The sequence below is a fragment of the Struthio camelus genome, chromosome 3 (assembly GCF_040807025.1).
Source record: "Struthio camelus isolate bStrCam1 chromosome 3, bStrCam1.hap1, whole genome shotgun sequence".
NCBI lineage: Eukaryota > Metazoa > Chordata > Aves > Struthioniformes > Struthionidae > Struthio > Struthio camelus.
In genome coordinates, this window is record NC_090944.1 from 111,032,963 (window position 1) to 111,048,772 (window position 15,810).

General features: G+C 39.6%; 1 long non-coding RNA gene across 1 annotated transcript in view; it reads right to left on the reverse strand.

The window, feature by feature from the left end:
* The window catches only part of LOC104140261 (uncharacterized), a 71,273-nt gene that overhangs the window by 26,712 nt on the left and 28,751 nt on the right, over positions 1-15,810 (reverse strand). The window contains exon 2 of the long non-coding RNA XR_693262.2: positions 6,138-6,212. This is a non-coding gene — a long non-coding RNA (uncharacterized lncRNA). The remainder of the gene's footprint in view (positions 1-6,137; positions 6,213-15,810) is intronic.

Sequence of the window (15,810 nt, forward strand, 5' to 3'; positions counted from 1 at the left end):
TTTTCTCTGTCTAGAAGTCATTGATGGCAGCTGGCTTTTTTCTAGGTCAGGAATAGAGGATTCTTTTCTAAGGCAGAAGGAATACTTCCAGGCTCACCAGGGATACCTGCTGCTGTTCTGTTTTCAGAATTGGCTTGTGAACAAAAGGAGAGCAAGCTTTCTATACAAGGAAACAAAGTGTATTTCCTAGTTATTTTCAGCATAGTTATCTGCCGTTCTGCAGTGTTAAGTTGACCAACTTACAATGAGAGCCTCATACTTTAAATACTGAAGAAGCTGGGTGCTAATGAATTACCGTGGTTCAAAGTTACTATGGTATTTGAAGTAGTCAATGACTTCAGGAGAATGAACCTCTCTTTTTCACCAAGGAGCTACATCACAGCTGCATGACCAAATGATGCACTGAAATTGAGCAATTGTCCTTAGTTAATGGTATATTGCACTGGCACAACCTATACAGAAGGTATTATCAGGCAAAACATGCAATTTAACCATTTTGTACAAACTGAAACATGCTTTTGCATATTTTGTGTATCTAATAGCTATCTATTAGATATAATAGCTATCTATTAGAGCTAATAGATAGCTATTAGCTATCTAGTGTATCTAACACCCACACCCACATCATTTCTCTGTGATCCACTTCCCATATCGGTATTGTACCTGATCCTGCATACATCAGGAATACAGCATTTAGTTTGTTTAAATGTTTGGGGGGAAACCTCTCCTGGAAAAAGCTCATCAGAGAGGGTCTACCTGAGCACTGAAAGACAATTCTCATTCCTATAGCACATTTGAAATCTACTTTTGCAAAAGCCGCAACAAAAATGTGAGAGAAGCTCTACTGGAGAGAAAATGCAGGATGCAGGATTTTTTTCTAAATAAATCATAAAATAGGCTTCTAAATGCCTTTCTTCCATAACAGCAACTTAAAACTGTTCACTAATGTTAATGAAAAAAGAAAACCCCAAGTAAAATTCCTATTCAATGTAAAAATATGAATTAAAACAAAGTACGCACATACACGCACCCTTTTCTTTCCTTCCTGTTTTGTTTGGTGTTTTCTAGCTCAGCTTTTCGGACAGCTGAATGGGGGCTGGGAAAGTGTTTACAATATTTTCACATGATTGAGATGGCAGAGTTCTTGCACTCTGTGAAAGGCCTTCTGTTTTCAGATGGCATTGAAAGTTTACCGTCTTTCCAGACAAAAGGAAGAGAGCCCGTTGCCAGCGGATGAGTAATGGGCATGGCCTCCGCACAATACCTTCTATCCAGTCCTAAATCTACATGGTGTTCTGAGGCTTCCCCGCTTCTCCAAAGCAACCTTTGTCTCCGCTCTGGGAGACCAAAACCGCTCGTTGGGTGAGTGGGGAAGCAGCCAAGAGGGGAAGGCTCGATGACAACAGTTGCTCAGTGCTCACTGCCCAGTATCTGCCTTCTTACTATGCTACTATAATAGTTGGAAAAACATCAACAATTGGGCATCTTCTATACAAATATGTTGCAGACCATCTGTATAGCTTTTAGTTCCAGAAGATTCCAGTAACTCACTAAGTTTTACTATATTTTTTCTTTTTTTCTTTTTCCAGTTAATCTGATGGGCTGCCCTGAGATAAATGATTAAAGCAAAAGCCTGCTATAATTAGTCGGGAGAAGCTAAAACTGCACAGAAGTTGCCAATTCCTGTATTTATTTCCTTACATGCAACTTGAAGCAGGTATTGTCCACTGGTGACAGTTTTTAGATTCTATTAAATACTTATTTTTTTGTCAGAAAAATATTTTGATGAAAATGATTGTTAAAATTTTCCTTCAAAATATTACAACAGAGTTTTCTAAGGTTTTTTTCCCAGAGAATCTATGCACTTGTTGGCGTTGTAGAGACCAGTAGGTAATTCTTTTTTTCTTGCTTCTGTTGTAAATTTTCCTAGAGCTTGTCTGTTTGGAATATGTTATGTGTGTGTATACTACATGTGTGTGTATGTATGTCTCTGTTTGTCTGCCTATCATCTATAAGAATTTATATTCAGTCTCATGTGCTTTAAAAACACTAAGAAGAGTTTTCAAAGAATTAGCTAAACATTCAATAAGTACACTCTAATGTTGAATGTTTGCTCAGCTAAGAATAGTCAGTATTAAGTTCTTATTCTTTCATGCTAATTTGATGTTGCATGGACACTAATTAATTGTCCTCAGGAAAATAAGAGCAAAGACGTAGGACATGTTGGATTTCTTAAGGGCTGGTTGTAGCTAGCATCAGTAATTTACTGATTAACCTGTAGTAAGCTGCAGTGCTGACAGTCCTGGGTAATCCATAAGTAATGCATTAAAGTTATTATCAAAATTATTTTAATATTACTTCAGTAGAGCTTTCAAGGTAACCAGTTCTGTTCTTTGATTTTTTTTTTTTTTTTTAAACTGAAGAGTTAACTATTTAAAACAGCATTAAAATTATCTGGCTTCATTTCCTCTGCTGAAAGAGCAAGTCAGCTGAAACGTGGACTTTTTGCTGAAAGGGAGAAAAAAGAGGTAGTTTTTCTTTTAAAGAGCATGACCATACACATTCCGCTCTGGTGCCTTTAAAGGGGACTTCCCTATTTTAAATGCCCTCAAGCACAAAAATACCAACACTTCTTAATTGTTTAATATATTACAGCTTAAAACATTTATAGAAATTCTTTCCAAGTTTTTCACTGTTCCAGGTGCTTGGTCCTGCACCTCCTAAAATAATAGCCCATTTCCCTTTAGTTTGCATGCGCTTAGTGCCACAATGAGACATACTCCCTATATCAAGGGAAGGGGAAGTGAAGCAAGTAGGGCTGCCTGACACTGGTGTGTGCACTTGTGGCATACACAGGCTGCTCTGTCTTGCATCACATAACATGGCTGGGATTTAAGCTGTATGATCTTTGAGAAGAAAAATATCTTATTGTTAAGCATTTGAATGTCACTCTGCACAAAGATCTCTATCACTGCATCTTCTATGCAGCATCACAAAACAAATAATAATCATAGTAATTAACAGTGCTAAATGTTCAGCAGTCCACAATACAGCCACCTTGCAGCCATCTTACAGCCATGCTGCCAACATTATTCAGCGTTGCATGGAGGTGGTGCAAAATCTGATCTCCTGCAACCATGCTTTAGTCCAAGAAATACAACTAATTTTGAAAAACTATTAAGCATTATTTTAACTCAACTGGAGCAAAGTAGGACAAATCAATTTGTTTGACCTGCGCTTAACTTCTGTTTTAAACTTGTTTAGCCAATATGAAGTTAGTCGTCTTCTCTGTTCTAGAAATGAAACTTTTAATATAGAATCTTTTAATATAATCTTTTAATATAAGATTAGGGCCCCTTAGATTTTAGTGGGGCTCTACCTTGACATACCAGGGTCTGAGCTAATCTGTCAATCTTATTGTCACATTCTACCTGTAGTAACAATCTCGGACAACACCTGCTTGCAAGCCATGCAATTCACAAAGCCTCATGCCATCACAGAATCACAGAATGGTTTAGGTTGGAAGGGACCTCTGGAGATCATCTAGTCCAACCTCCCTGCTCAAGCAGGGTCCTCTAGAGCATATTTCCCAGGATCACGTCCAGGTGGGTTTTGAATATCTCCAGGGAAGGAGACTCCACCACCTCTCTGGGCAACCTGGTCCAGTGCTCTGTCACCCTCACAGGAAGGAAGTTTTTCCTCATGTTCAGATGGAACTTCCTGTGTTTCACATGTGGTTGGGTACCTATGTGGATGGGTAACCTGAACATGCAACGACTCAGTGCGTGAGAGTGAAACTGAGCAATCAAAGGGACACAGTGCAGTTGTCTGAAAATATCTGCTGATAAAGTCATCCTTCTCCTTCCCAAAAATCCTCCCCACAGTGCAAATGCAAGCTAACACAAAGCTTTGGCTTTGAAGACCTTTTTGTAATGATGCCCTGTGATAGGCCAGCAGATGGACACAGTTTCCAGTAAGGAGCTAAGTGGATGGTGGCTCTGGCTGGCCTATGAGGGTAGATCATGCAAAACTGAGCAATTCTATGAGCATAGAAGATTGAATCTATCTGTGACTACAGCTGAGAAGTCCATGACTGAAACTAAGTTGCCTGCCATCTCCTTGAACCCAAGTCTCCCATGTGACAGGGCAGTGATCTGGCTGCTGAGCCACTAGACTAATACTGTTCTTTTAATCTCACAAAAATGTGTTATAAAAGAGTTTGATTCACATGAGAAATTAAGTATAAGATCTGTCCTCATAAAGCCATTATACCATGAATGCTCTCTTTCTGCTGGCTGTAAGAATAGGTGGCTCAAGGGTGAAAGGGTAACATTTACATTTAAATACACCTATTGGAATCACACAAACAGAAAGCTAAAACTACTGCACCCTCTCTGAATGCTTGTAGGGTTTTCTGCTTCTTTGTTTTTTTTACACACCAGCGTTTTCTTTTTTTCTTCTTTAAATAATCAGAAATGGGAAACAAGATCCTTAAAATCCCAGAAAATAAAACAAAGAAGGTCTTTGTGCCAGCAGGATAAATGGATGAGTCTTCTCAAACTAAGTATTTTACTTTTTATCTGGATGTGCAGCTCCAGTCATGAAATCCAGATATGAACTGGAGCTTTTTCTGCTGTTACACTGGTAGTGCTGGCTGGGTGTGATGCTGTTTACACTTCCCAGAGAAAGTGAACAGCACTTTTTTTTGTATTTGCCAAACCCAGATTCACCCTATGATAAAACAGAAAGCTCCTTACCACCTGGAGAAAACAGAAACTGAAACACTGTGGAAGGAGCAGTTGGTGCCAGGGTGGCCTGGCAGCCAGGGTGAAAGCTCAGCGAAACCCTAGAAGTGCTCCCACTTAATCTAAGCCAGGGCTTCTTCCTTTTCCTCTCTGTCATCCTCCTCCCCTCCTCACAGTGACAGAGGCTTAAGGGCTGATTAGAAACTCTACAGTTGTCTTTGTTCTTCTGGACATCTGGTTGCAAAAAATATGAGCTGTGTATTTTCCTAGACCTTATTTCAAAATTTTTTGATGTCTCTTATCATGCTTTTCCCATCAAACAAGAGCCAAACTCAAGCACTTTGAATAAATATCTTAAAATTGTGATGCAGCTGGAAACTAGGGGCCAGATTCTGAATAATTTCTTTGTGCATGCTCCCCATTTTTATTAAATCATTATATAACATATAGCTAATAATAATAATCATTAAATAAACTCCAGATGCCTCTGAATTGTGAAGAACTTAAAATCCAGATCTGGATGTGGCAGCTTCTTAACTTCTAGTTAATATTTCTTCCTTTGAATATGTATGTAAAACTGCTATCATAACTTTGCATTATTTTGAATCCTAAGGCTATCTACAAACAATGAAAAGATATAGCTTGTAGAAGCTCTTCCAAGCGCAGTGAATGATCAGATCTTCAAAATGCATGCAGTGAAATAAGAACTGAAGGGTTCCATAGCTCTGTGTTCAGTAGGTCTTGATGGATCTTTCTTTTAAGAGCTTATCCGATTGTATTTTATATTTTTGGTCTGTACAACATTGTGTGTTTGTAAAATAATGTACTGTATGAAAAAAAGCATGTCCCTTAGTCTTCCCAGTCTAGCATGCCTTAGTCTTCCTAGCATGTCTTATAAGTTTTTACACTATGAGAAATGCTGAATAATGGTTCGCTAGATACTTTCTTATTTCTTTTCATAATTTTACATCAAATACTCATCAGTCATCTTTTTTCCAAACTGAGGAATCCTCTGTGACATAGACTATCCATATAGGGAAGCTTTTCTGCACATCAGATAATCTTTGTTGTAGCTTTCCTACTTCTGCTATGCCCTTTTGGAGATGGGGGGATCAGAGGTGTACACAGTATTCACCATGAGTTTATTACGGGGCAGAAAGGCATCCTCTGTGCTGTTCTCTATGCTTTTGCAAAAAAACTCCTGACATCCTATTTGCCGTTTGACTGCTACTGAGCATTAATGTGACATTTTAATGGAGCTTAAAGCTTCATTGTAAAGAGGAGTTATTCTTGGCTGGATCATAATTGTGGAAACACAGGGCCAGGTAACCTAAATTCAAGTAGTTTATGTCCTCTGTAGAGCAATGTAGACAACCTAAATTGAATACCTACCTCTTTTGATCCTACGGTACAACAAAGTTGCCTTCGTGCTCCTGTCCAGTGAATGCGAAATCCCTTTCAGCCAGCCTGTAACGAACAATAAGCACCTTGGCCACTGAGAATTCAGAACAAAAATTCTTTTCTGAGGAAAAAACCCCCAGCAAGTAAAGCTCACTTTCAAAAAGTGGAGGGGATGGTGGATATTCTAAGACTTTAGTTCCTGGCCCCAGTTTTCTGTTTTCAGTCAATAATAATATAACACAAAACGTCAAGCTACTCCCAAGAACAAGAACCAGAAGCCTATAGCTACCTATTACCAGCCCAGCACTCTGTGCTACATTGGTTCTCTCTCTCGTTTGCTTGGATGAAACTTAAGTGTTTCTGGGCAAATGTCATGGAAACTTCCAAGTCAAAGAGGGAAGCATGTAACTGCTTTTGAGTTTTCATATAGTTAGACACTGTGGGCAGAATATGGTCTGGAGTACTGTTTGAGGTTAGCAGATACTCAGACACCTCCATTCCAATTTAGGCAATGTTATTGGATGTGGGCCAAGAAGTTTATGCTAAAAGTTTGCTATCATTAAGTTATATCAATTATAGCTCAACTACAATCAAATGCTTATTTCCTAGCTTGAGGCTCTAATTTCACACTCTGAATGAGTAAAATATAACCTGACCAAATAGAGGCTGTGAGAGGAATGTAAGCTCTACTTTAGAGGTTAACAATCTGATTTCTCTCTCATACCAGTTTTACGGTCATTTAACTCCATTGACTTTTGTGGAATGATTCCTGATTTACAGCATTGCTTCAGAACAGGTTTAAAGCTGTGTTATACAATAGCAATGCTGCTGCCAGGTCTTTGGGAGCAAAGTGTGTTTGCATTGTGCATGCCACAGTCCTAAGTATCAGTTCTGAGACCCTCAAGAAAATATTTATTCTTTTTTGATCCACAGAGAACTGATCTGCAAGAAATTAAATAGGTCTTTCATTTGTTGCCTTACTTGTATGATTTAATCACAGTTAGGATTTTCTTCAGTGATTTGTCATTTACCAAGGTAATCCTGGAGTTTGGGATCAAACAGGCAGGCTACAGGTTTACAGAGGCTGTTTTTATGTGTATATTTGGTGGGAACGGACACCTCCAACTTGAAATAAAATCTCAAAAATATTGTCAAAAAAATTCACATGTAATTTGCTTGTAGAATTAGTTAATTTAGACACTACTTGGAAATCAGTTTACCTCCTCTCACCTCCCCTAAGTGTGATTTTAAGTTCACAGACTTATGAGGGAAACAGACTGAGTGAATTGCCTGAGCAAGGAATGAGTATCTGTCTTCTTAACTTTGCTCACATTGCCATGAAATATTTTTATTGGGGGAAAACAGGCTTAACATGATAAACTTGCAATCCACCTCACCACTAGGCAAATACAAATGTGTATGCCAGACCCCTCCTTAAGAGCTTTGGCTCGTGTGCGCTGAGGATGCTGGAGAAGCTGATGTGTGGGTGCTTATTTGCTTTTGTTGTCTCTCTGATGTACATCTTAAATTGCCAGAGCTTGCCTTGCACAGTCCTTAGTAGCTGATCCATCACTGTGCAGCTGTAGAGGGATCTTATCTTCTCTGTGAACTAGCCCTTATCTTCTTATCCAGCACAGCACTTTGGAGGAGAGATCAGTCAACCCACTCCCTTCTCTTTCCCCATAAAATGATCTTGGGGGGGGTGGGGGGGGGTGGGGTAGAAGCATTAAAAGTCCAGTGCAGAGCCGAAAAGAGCAATTTGTTTCCTGAGAGATGTCATTATTTCTCGGTTCCCAGTAGCAGACACTTTAAACTAATGATCCTTCCAGTACATGTAGACCAGCTGAGCCTGAAGCTCACATTCATGTTGTGATGCTTTGATATATTGTTATTAGTATTTCTAGTATGGAAAATGTGTTTTGCAACATAATATTAAGGGTAACGATAAATAAAAGCAATATCCCCTTGCCCTCCAATAAGCAACGTCCACTATGGTTATTTATTTGATGGATTTTGGAAACTTCAAGGTCTTTATAAATGTTAGGATTAATGCAAGACAGACTTAGCTGAAAGAACTAGGTGGCTCTGATGTTACCTCTCTACTTCTCTTTCTCTTTTCCCCCCAAATCCTGACTCTAGTGAGGGAGTCTAAAGTGTTTCTTATTTGCCTGGCTGCTGAGAGCGAGCTTCATAGTTGTGGTCTGTTTGCTCAACATTCGCTGTACTGCCCAAGTGTGAAAGCAAGCATGGAGGCTAGTTTCTCACTGACTTCTGTGGGATCTGGAGCAGATCCATGAGGAATGCTACTGTTTTCAGCACTTTTCTTGCTCTGCCTAAGAGAAGGCACACTGAGATATGAATGTTATTGCAGCTGCCACATACTACATGGAAGCCACATGTTGATGATTATTGCTTTAAACGAGAAGGTCTTTGTTTAAAATGCTTCTTTTTTCTATCTACAACCTACCATTTTTTTCTACTATATTTAAAGTAACAGAATGTATTTTTAATGTTGTTAACAGTGATACCTGGAATTTACATAATATTACGGTTTATATTTATAAAAAAGACTATCTAGATGTATATTTATTTATTGTGCAGACAGCTTTACAGTAATAGAGATCTAGCCCATAATTAATTGAAACAAATTGAGCTATTCATTCTTCAATTGTTTGCATCATTTTATGTTGTGGTTTGTTTATTACTTCTAGATTTGCTTCAGTCCACTCCTCAAATAATAGTACTTTTCCTTAAAACATAATGAACTGTGTGGCATTTATACAAGTTGCATGGTCAAATCATATTAATACTGTCACCCTACAGTATGGCATGTCACAATGCTAATGTTTGCTCTGAAAATTGATTGCCAGCTTCAGTACGATTGGAAAAGAAAGGAAGACCTAGACACCCTGGCTACATCTAAACTAGTAAGTAAAAATTGGTCAGAGACTTTTCCCTGAGGCTAGATAACATAAAAGAGCTTGTATTCACAGCTAAACTCTCTTATCCTCCAAATCATGGTGGCCACGTCCAAAATACCTATTGGAGATGGTCCCTGACCCAGATTAACACTCAAACTGTTCTTTGGCATTGTCCGCAAAAGTACAGGCGGGTCTGGGTCTAAACTATGCCAGGGACCAATTTAGTAGTATGGATAATTTCAGGCCTGTGCCTTGTTGGTCCTGTTTAGTTCATCTAGTGCCAGAATGAAAGCCTAGTCACACTGCCAGGAGTCAACAGAAAACCACTATTCGCCTCAGTGCTCAGAAGCCACTGAGAAGTATAATTATTAGTCTGTTTACCTTCTTCATCTTTGGATTTTTTTTTCTCTTTCTCTGTCTTTCACCAAATGAATACTGATATGAACGTTTTAAATCTCATAAAGCAATAAAGTTGGGTTGTTGTCTGCTCAAAACTAGTTGTTAGTTTTGAATGACCTCGAGGGTTATCAAACCAGCTGAGGTTCTGGAAAAGCCAGCTTCAGCTCCTCTGCCTGATGCAGGATCTCATATGACGTCAGGCAGGTCACTTAGATCTTCTGTGATTCAGAACCTCATTTGAATAAAAGACTAAAAAGCTGTGAGACGTTCAGATACAAACACCTGAGATCCTCAAGGTCACATGAGCACTCTAAACTGATGTGAACATAAAACTCTCTTTGAAATCCATGATAACTTTCTTCACATATCTGGAAAGAGAGTTTATTTTAAACCCTGTAGAATAGACATGAGCGCATTCACCCTTATGTCAAGACTCTTTTACATTCACTGCACTGAGGCTGGGTCTAGAGAAGCCTGAAGTGTCATACAGGGATGGCCGAGCTAGTCTGGATACAAGGTGCTCTCTGTTCTTAGGGCTAATTCTGTGTACCTAGCACCTTGACTAACCTAGGTAAAATTATCCTTCACAATACTAAACTACGCTTCTGCCTGCAGCAATATAAATAAGAATCAGGTAATTTGTACTATAATCTTTTTTTCTAGTCTGAAGATAAATGACAGCGAAGACCAAGTCAGTTTAAAAAGCTCATCATACAAAATGACTGTATTAAGCCATGCTGTATTACTGAGATTACAGAAAATGACCTACATTTATTGAATTAGACTGTGATTTCCCAGTGATCTCAGCAGCAGCAGCAGAACTGGGACATTTTAGTCATTGCATTATCAGTTTGTGTAGTAGGTAACTACTATACTGAATTGCTGCTCAAAATGAAAAACAGTATTGTTTCATCCAGAAGGTTTCTGGTTTCTAGCACTAGCCTTTACTTTTCTTAGAGCTCAGACATATGATTGAATTACTGGAGCTGACAAGTACTGATTTCAATGACATTTAAGCTAACACATTTTTAACCTCAGGTTTGCTAGAAGCTAACAGTGTGCTGTTAATTAATACAGTCATCTGATGTGCAGCACCTTGCTGAACCATGAAAACTTGATTGTATGCCTTAGCCCAATGTTCCTTTTAGGTTAAAAAGGCTCTTTGTTTCTTAATTGACCTATTCATGGATCAGTCTCATGAAAGAGACTACGGAGCCCAATGTGTATGTAGTCATACCTGGCCTGGGCTGCATGAATCTTATTTAATGAAAATGTTATGAAGAAGAAAATGGAATTGTTGCCTGGTACGATTTACACAGAAAAGGTTGGGTTTTTTTTTGTTTTTTTTTTTCCTGAGTTGGACTTAGGGAAGCAGGAAGTATGTCAAAGCAGAGGAAGAATATTTGACCGGATCTACCTTCGTCTTCCTTTCCCTCCCCCTTTTACTCTGCCCCTTAAGCCTGAAGCACGCTCCTGAGAATGCTTGCATATGGCAGTAACTCCACTCAGAACCAGTGAGATTATTGCATCAGTTAAGGTTTGCAAGGCCATAATGTGTTTATTTTCACAGTCTGATCTTGAGAGAAGCCGAGGGCCCGCATCTCCCTCCAAGTGATAAGGATGATGTTGAAAGTGTTCAGTGCATTCCAGGGCAAAGCCTTGCAAGGCTGCGTGTTAGAAGGCAGCTAATGTTTCTTTGGAAGTAAATGCAAATTCCTTTGGTCTTCACTGGGAGCAAGCCTGGGCCATCATTAAAGAAAAAAGAGTCATAGTGGCTCAAACGAAAAAAAAACCCATTCAAGCACTTTCCAATTTGAGGAGCCTTTGGAATCAGACAGAGATTTGCAGCTTGACCCAGGGAGGAATATCTGCATCTGTCTTTAGTGGGCAGAAGGGTGCAAGCTCTGCCCAGGTGTGAGCGGCCTGTGGTGCCTGAGGGCTCGACTCTGTGCCCCAAGCTGCTACTTCCTGCCTCCTGGCAGAGGGTATCACCATAGGCTCGATGCTTTATTCACAGTGTGCAGGTTCTGTGCCCTGCTATGCAGCCATAATCCCAGGCTTCATCTCAGGCTCTTTCTGACCCTCTTAATCTTTTTTAAAGCTAGATCCTTTCAGCTCATTGTCTCTCTAACGAGCCTCTCTCTCCTTTTTCTCTACTTCCCCAACTGAATCTACTTTGCCAAACTCCCCACTCCACCATCTAGCCACCCCATATGTTTATATTTTCCTATTGCCGAGGCACGTTGTGCTGACCTGCCTGGACAGAGCTCCTTTATCACAGAGATAAACATGATGTCCCCGTCACATAGAGTTTCTGTCATGTGTGACCTTTCATCTTGAACTGCCATGACCTTTTTTTTTATTAATGCTGTACTGTGCTGCTTGCAGAAGCCAGGAAAGAAAATCTTTTGTTTCTAGATAGAATACTGCTAAAGGACATGATACGGTCTTGTTTTTAATCCAGCTAATTAAAATCTGCATGTGCAGTGTAACTGAGAACGCAGCCTTCGCCCACCACTTTCCCACAGGCAGGGAATAAAGGCCTTTAGTGCAGCAACAGCTAGCCACCCTTGGATAACAGAGAACAGAGCCTACAATTCATCCCAGCTTTCCTTATCATATCCGTGGAGGGCTTTCCTCTCCCTCCCCCTTTCTCTCCATGGAATCACTTACTGTAGCTATGTGGCTCTATACATCACTTTAGAATGTAATCAGGTTAAAAATATGTTAGCGCTCATTTAGCTATGCTAGAGCAGGCTCTGATTATAATTTGTTTCCAGTGTATTAAAAAGAAAAAGAAAAAAAGCATCTATTTCTAACCAAACGCCAAACCTATTTATGTAAAACTATTTTGCCAAGAACTAGCTGAATAACACCGTTTAGCAGTTCACACTTTCATATGTTCATTATGTAGGGTTTTTAGGATTTGCTGGATGGCTGTGGTTATTACTAAGGCTGTCTTTTGTATGGGTGCGTTGGGGAGAGGGTGCCATGGAATTTTTTTGTGAAACATTTCCTTGGTTAGTTTTTCACTTGTTGCTTTTTGTTGGGTAACTGCAGTGGGGGAGGGAAGAGGAGAGAGAGAGAAGCCTGATGTAAAGAAACAGTAAGGGCAGAATGGGAAGCACTAAAACTGAGCCTCCACCTGTTTTCCCTTTCTTCACGTCATGTTTTATATGATGATGAGGTCAACAGTGAGCATAAAAATGTGCCAGGAGAATCAAAACTTGGAAGGAGATTGTACAACATTAGTTGAAAATACATCTCAATGAATGTAAAGAAGCACCACTATCCCCCCCAACAGCTCCCACCAGTAAGGCACACAAACAGGCTTTCTGTGGACATTCCCTAATAATATTCACAAAGAACTGTTCAAACAGCTGTGTGTTCAGCTAAACAGCACCAAAATGCTGCTGTAAAAAATGCTGATTTTCATGTTGACTTCCCTAGCTCAAATTCAGTGAAAAATAGTTGCCACTAAAAAATTAAAGGAAGAGGTTTTTGAAACACTGTGACTCTTGAATAAATAGGCAATATCTCCGGAAATGAGTTATGGTCTTACTTTGTTTGCCAGTAATGAATTATTCATATGCACATTGCAATCAGTGAATGATTTAAAAAGATATGAAAAAGCTATGTTTTGAAATCTAATAAAGTTTATTAGGTGACACCAGTCTGATTAAATTACCTATCATCATTTCTTTTGACATCTGAGCATTTTAAAAATAGAGAAAAGAGTGATTAAAAGATGTCAGAAATATTGTGCTGCCCATATATCAAAAGATGTTACCTTGATCAAGTAAAATAGTGGTTTTCATCACAACCTAGTTATCTTATGCTGACCTCCAAATACACGAATAATGAGATTTGTACATGCTTCTGCTTTTAGTGTCTAGAGAAGAATAACATTAAATAAGAAATGGCTATTAGTATATTCTTATAACAATGATATATTATATTTATATAACACACTATAAAATTATCATAAGCATTAATTTGTATATACTCTGGAATTAGTGTCCAATCAGTAGAAAAGTGATAGGAAAGAAGCTATTTATTTATACTTTCCCAATTCTGTATTTTATATCTTTTTATTCTTATATTTCAATACATTTATTCAATAATTTTTCTTCAATAGTTACCTCTGTTTTAACTCAATAAAAAGTTTGATAATTTGTGATAAAATTAGTGTTTGCTTACTGTAAAAGCAATATAAGATAGATAAAGCTTTATCTATGTGCATCTTTTAGTGTATTGATCATAATAGATATGGCAATACTTTTATTGTCATTTAGCAACTTTCCTTACGCATTACAAATAATTTGTATTTTTGGGAGCCACTAACAATTTTCATAGGGAAATGTGCTGTTCAATATTCTCCTGTAATCAATGTAAATAATAACATAAATTAGGGCAGTGATTATTATTTTAGCTTCCAATAACAGCTGTTTTGGAGTCCTTCTTGTTCAGTATGCCCATAACAAGATCTGAAAATTGACCACTTTGCTATGTTAGTCAGACATGACAAGCAGCACGGCATGAATTCACTCAAAGTTAGTGAAGGGTGCTGAACATCAGGGCACGCTAAGTAAGTGTCAGACCTAATAATGGGACATAAGTCTCAGGTCCCCACAATGCGCATTTCATATATGAAAAGTTAGGACCTGTTTGCTAAGTCCCTAAACCTCTTTATGCAACCATAACTTCATCCAAAAAGTTTAGCTGAAGGTAGTACCCAAAACTTTTTTAGGAGGTTGTTTTGAATACACTTAATGAAGAGGGGATATGACGTTCTGTAGTCTAGCACAGGAGACCTGAACCTACACTTCGGAGATTTTGGTTCAGCTGTCTCATAAGCAACCTTTTAAAAATATTCTTTATTTGTGATACCATGGAAAATAAGACTGTGGTAAGAGGCTGTATCTGAATTTTTGTATCAAATCATTTTCAAAGTTTTTGATTTCCATTTCCAAAGTTTATTTCAATGTTTTCAAATTTTCATAGACCATAACTCTACTTTTTTCTTCTTCAGTGTTAATCTTCTACACAGCAGACATACACTGATCTGCCAGAATTAAGAGCAATATCCACATTAAGAGAAAGTTAAGAAAACTTAAGAGGCTTACATAACAAAGATAAAGTTATTTAAAATGTTCAGCTATGACTGTAGTAAGATCCCTTTAGACTGATACTAACCTCCTATCAAGGCCAGCTCTTAAATCAGAACCAAAAGTGAATAATAGTGATTATATTTCCTTTGACACTGCAAATTCCTCTCACAAGCCAATTCTCGGATTTCACTGCATCCCGTCGAAACAAACGCTCTCTAGCCCCGTTGCGCAAGACTGTTTTACAAGGCTATGAAAGGAAGGGTCGGTTAATTATGCCCTCTTTACCAGCGATGAAGATCCCGGCAATCATGCTTCATCCAAACTGATGAATCAGGGGGGCAGTAGGAGGCAGCTGCTGAATTGCAAACTGAAACGTGAGTCACCGGCTCTCAAGTGAAAAAACAAAACCAAACAATGTTATGAGCAGAAGTTACTTTCCCTGCCTCCGAGCGGAGGGACAGGGGGGCAGCTCCTCTGTTCTTGCAAAATAACCAGGCAAGTTTCTGGTGGGAATGGTAAACAGGGCGCGTGCAGAGCGACAGTGCAGCCACATAGCTCTGGAAATGACAGAGTAATATCGACCTAATAGTCGTGTCATAGTCAGCTTCTACCCGCTGAGAATAACACCGGGTGTTTAAAAACTGAGCTGGGAACCTGGGATTTAGCCTCCTGCGAGCTTACTAACAACACCAACGAGCCTCACGAGTAGTTGCTGGCAATGGCAACGCAGTGACCGTGTTTATATTCCTCACGGGCGGCCGGTGATGGCTAGCGGGCCCGCCGCAGCCGCAGCGGGGAGCCGGTGGGCGGCGAGGCCTGGCCGCGCCTCTGCCCCTCGTGCCCTCGTGGGGGAGAGGGCTCCAGGCGGCCGTGGGGCCGGGGGCCCCGGGCAGTGCTGCGAGGGATGGAGGCCCCTGCCCAGAGCGCCCTGACATGCCGCTGGCCTCCCCTTCGTTGCCGGGCGCTGCTGAAAAGCCAGTACTGGTGAGTACTTCATCTTCCCCCGTATTAAGAAGCCTGGCATACCTTTAGAAAGCCACCCAAATCTTTTTTTTTCAACTTTCAGCCTAACACCACATCCCATGGTGTTGGAGGCACCAGTAGGCCTAGCTAGGCCAAAACCCGGCCTATTAAGTGTAAATGTTCCTGGAGAAAATGAAATCCCGGATTGTACCTGCTGCTTGAATCAGTTTTGGACAGCACGTGAAGTTCAGTTTTCTGGAACTGTGCCTG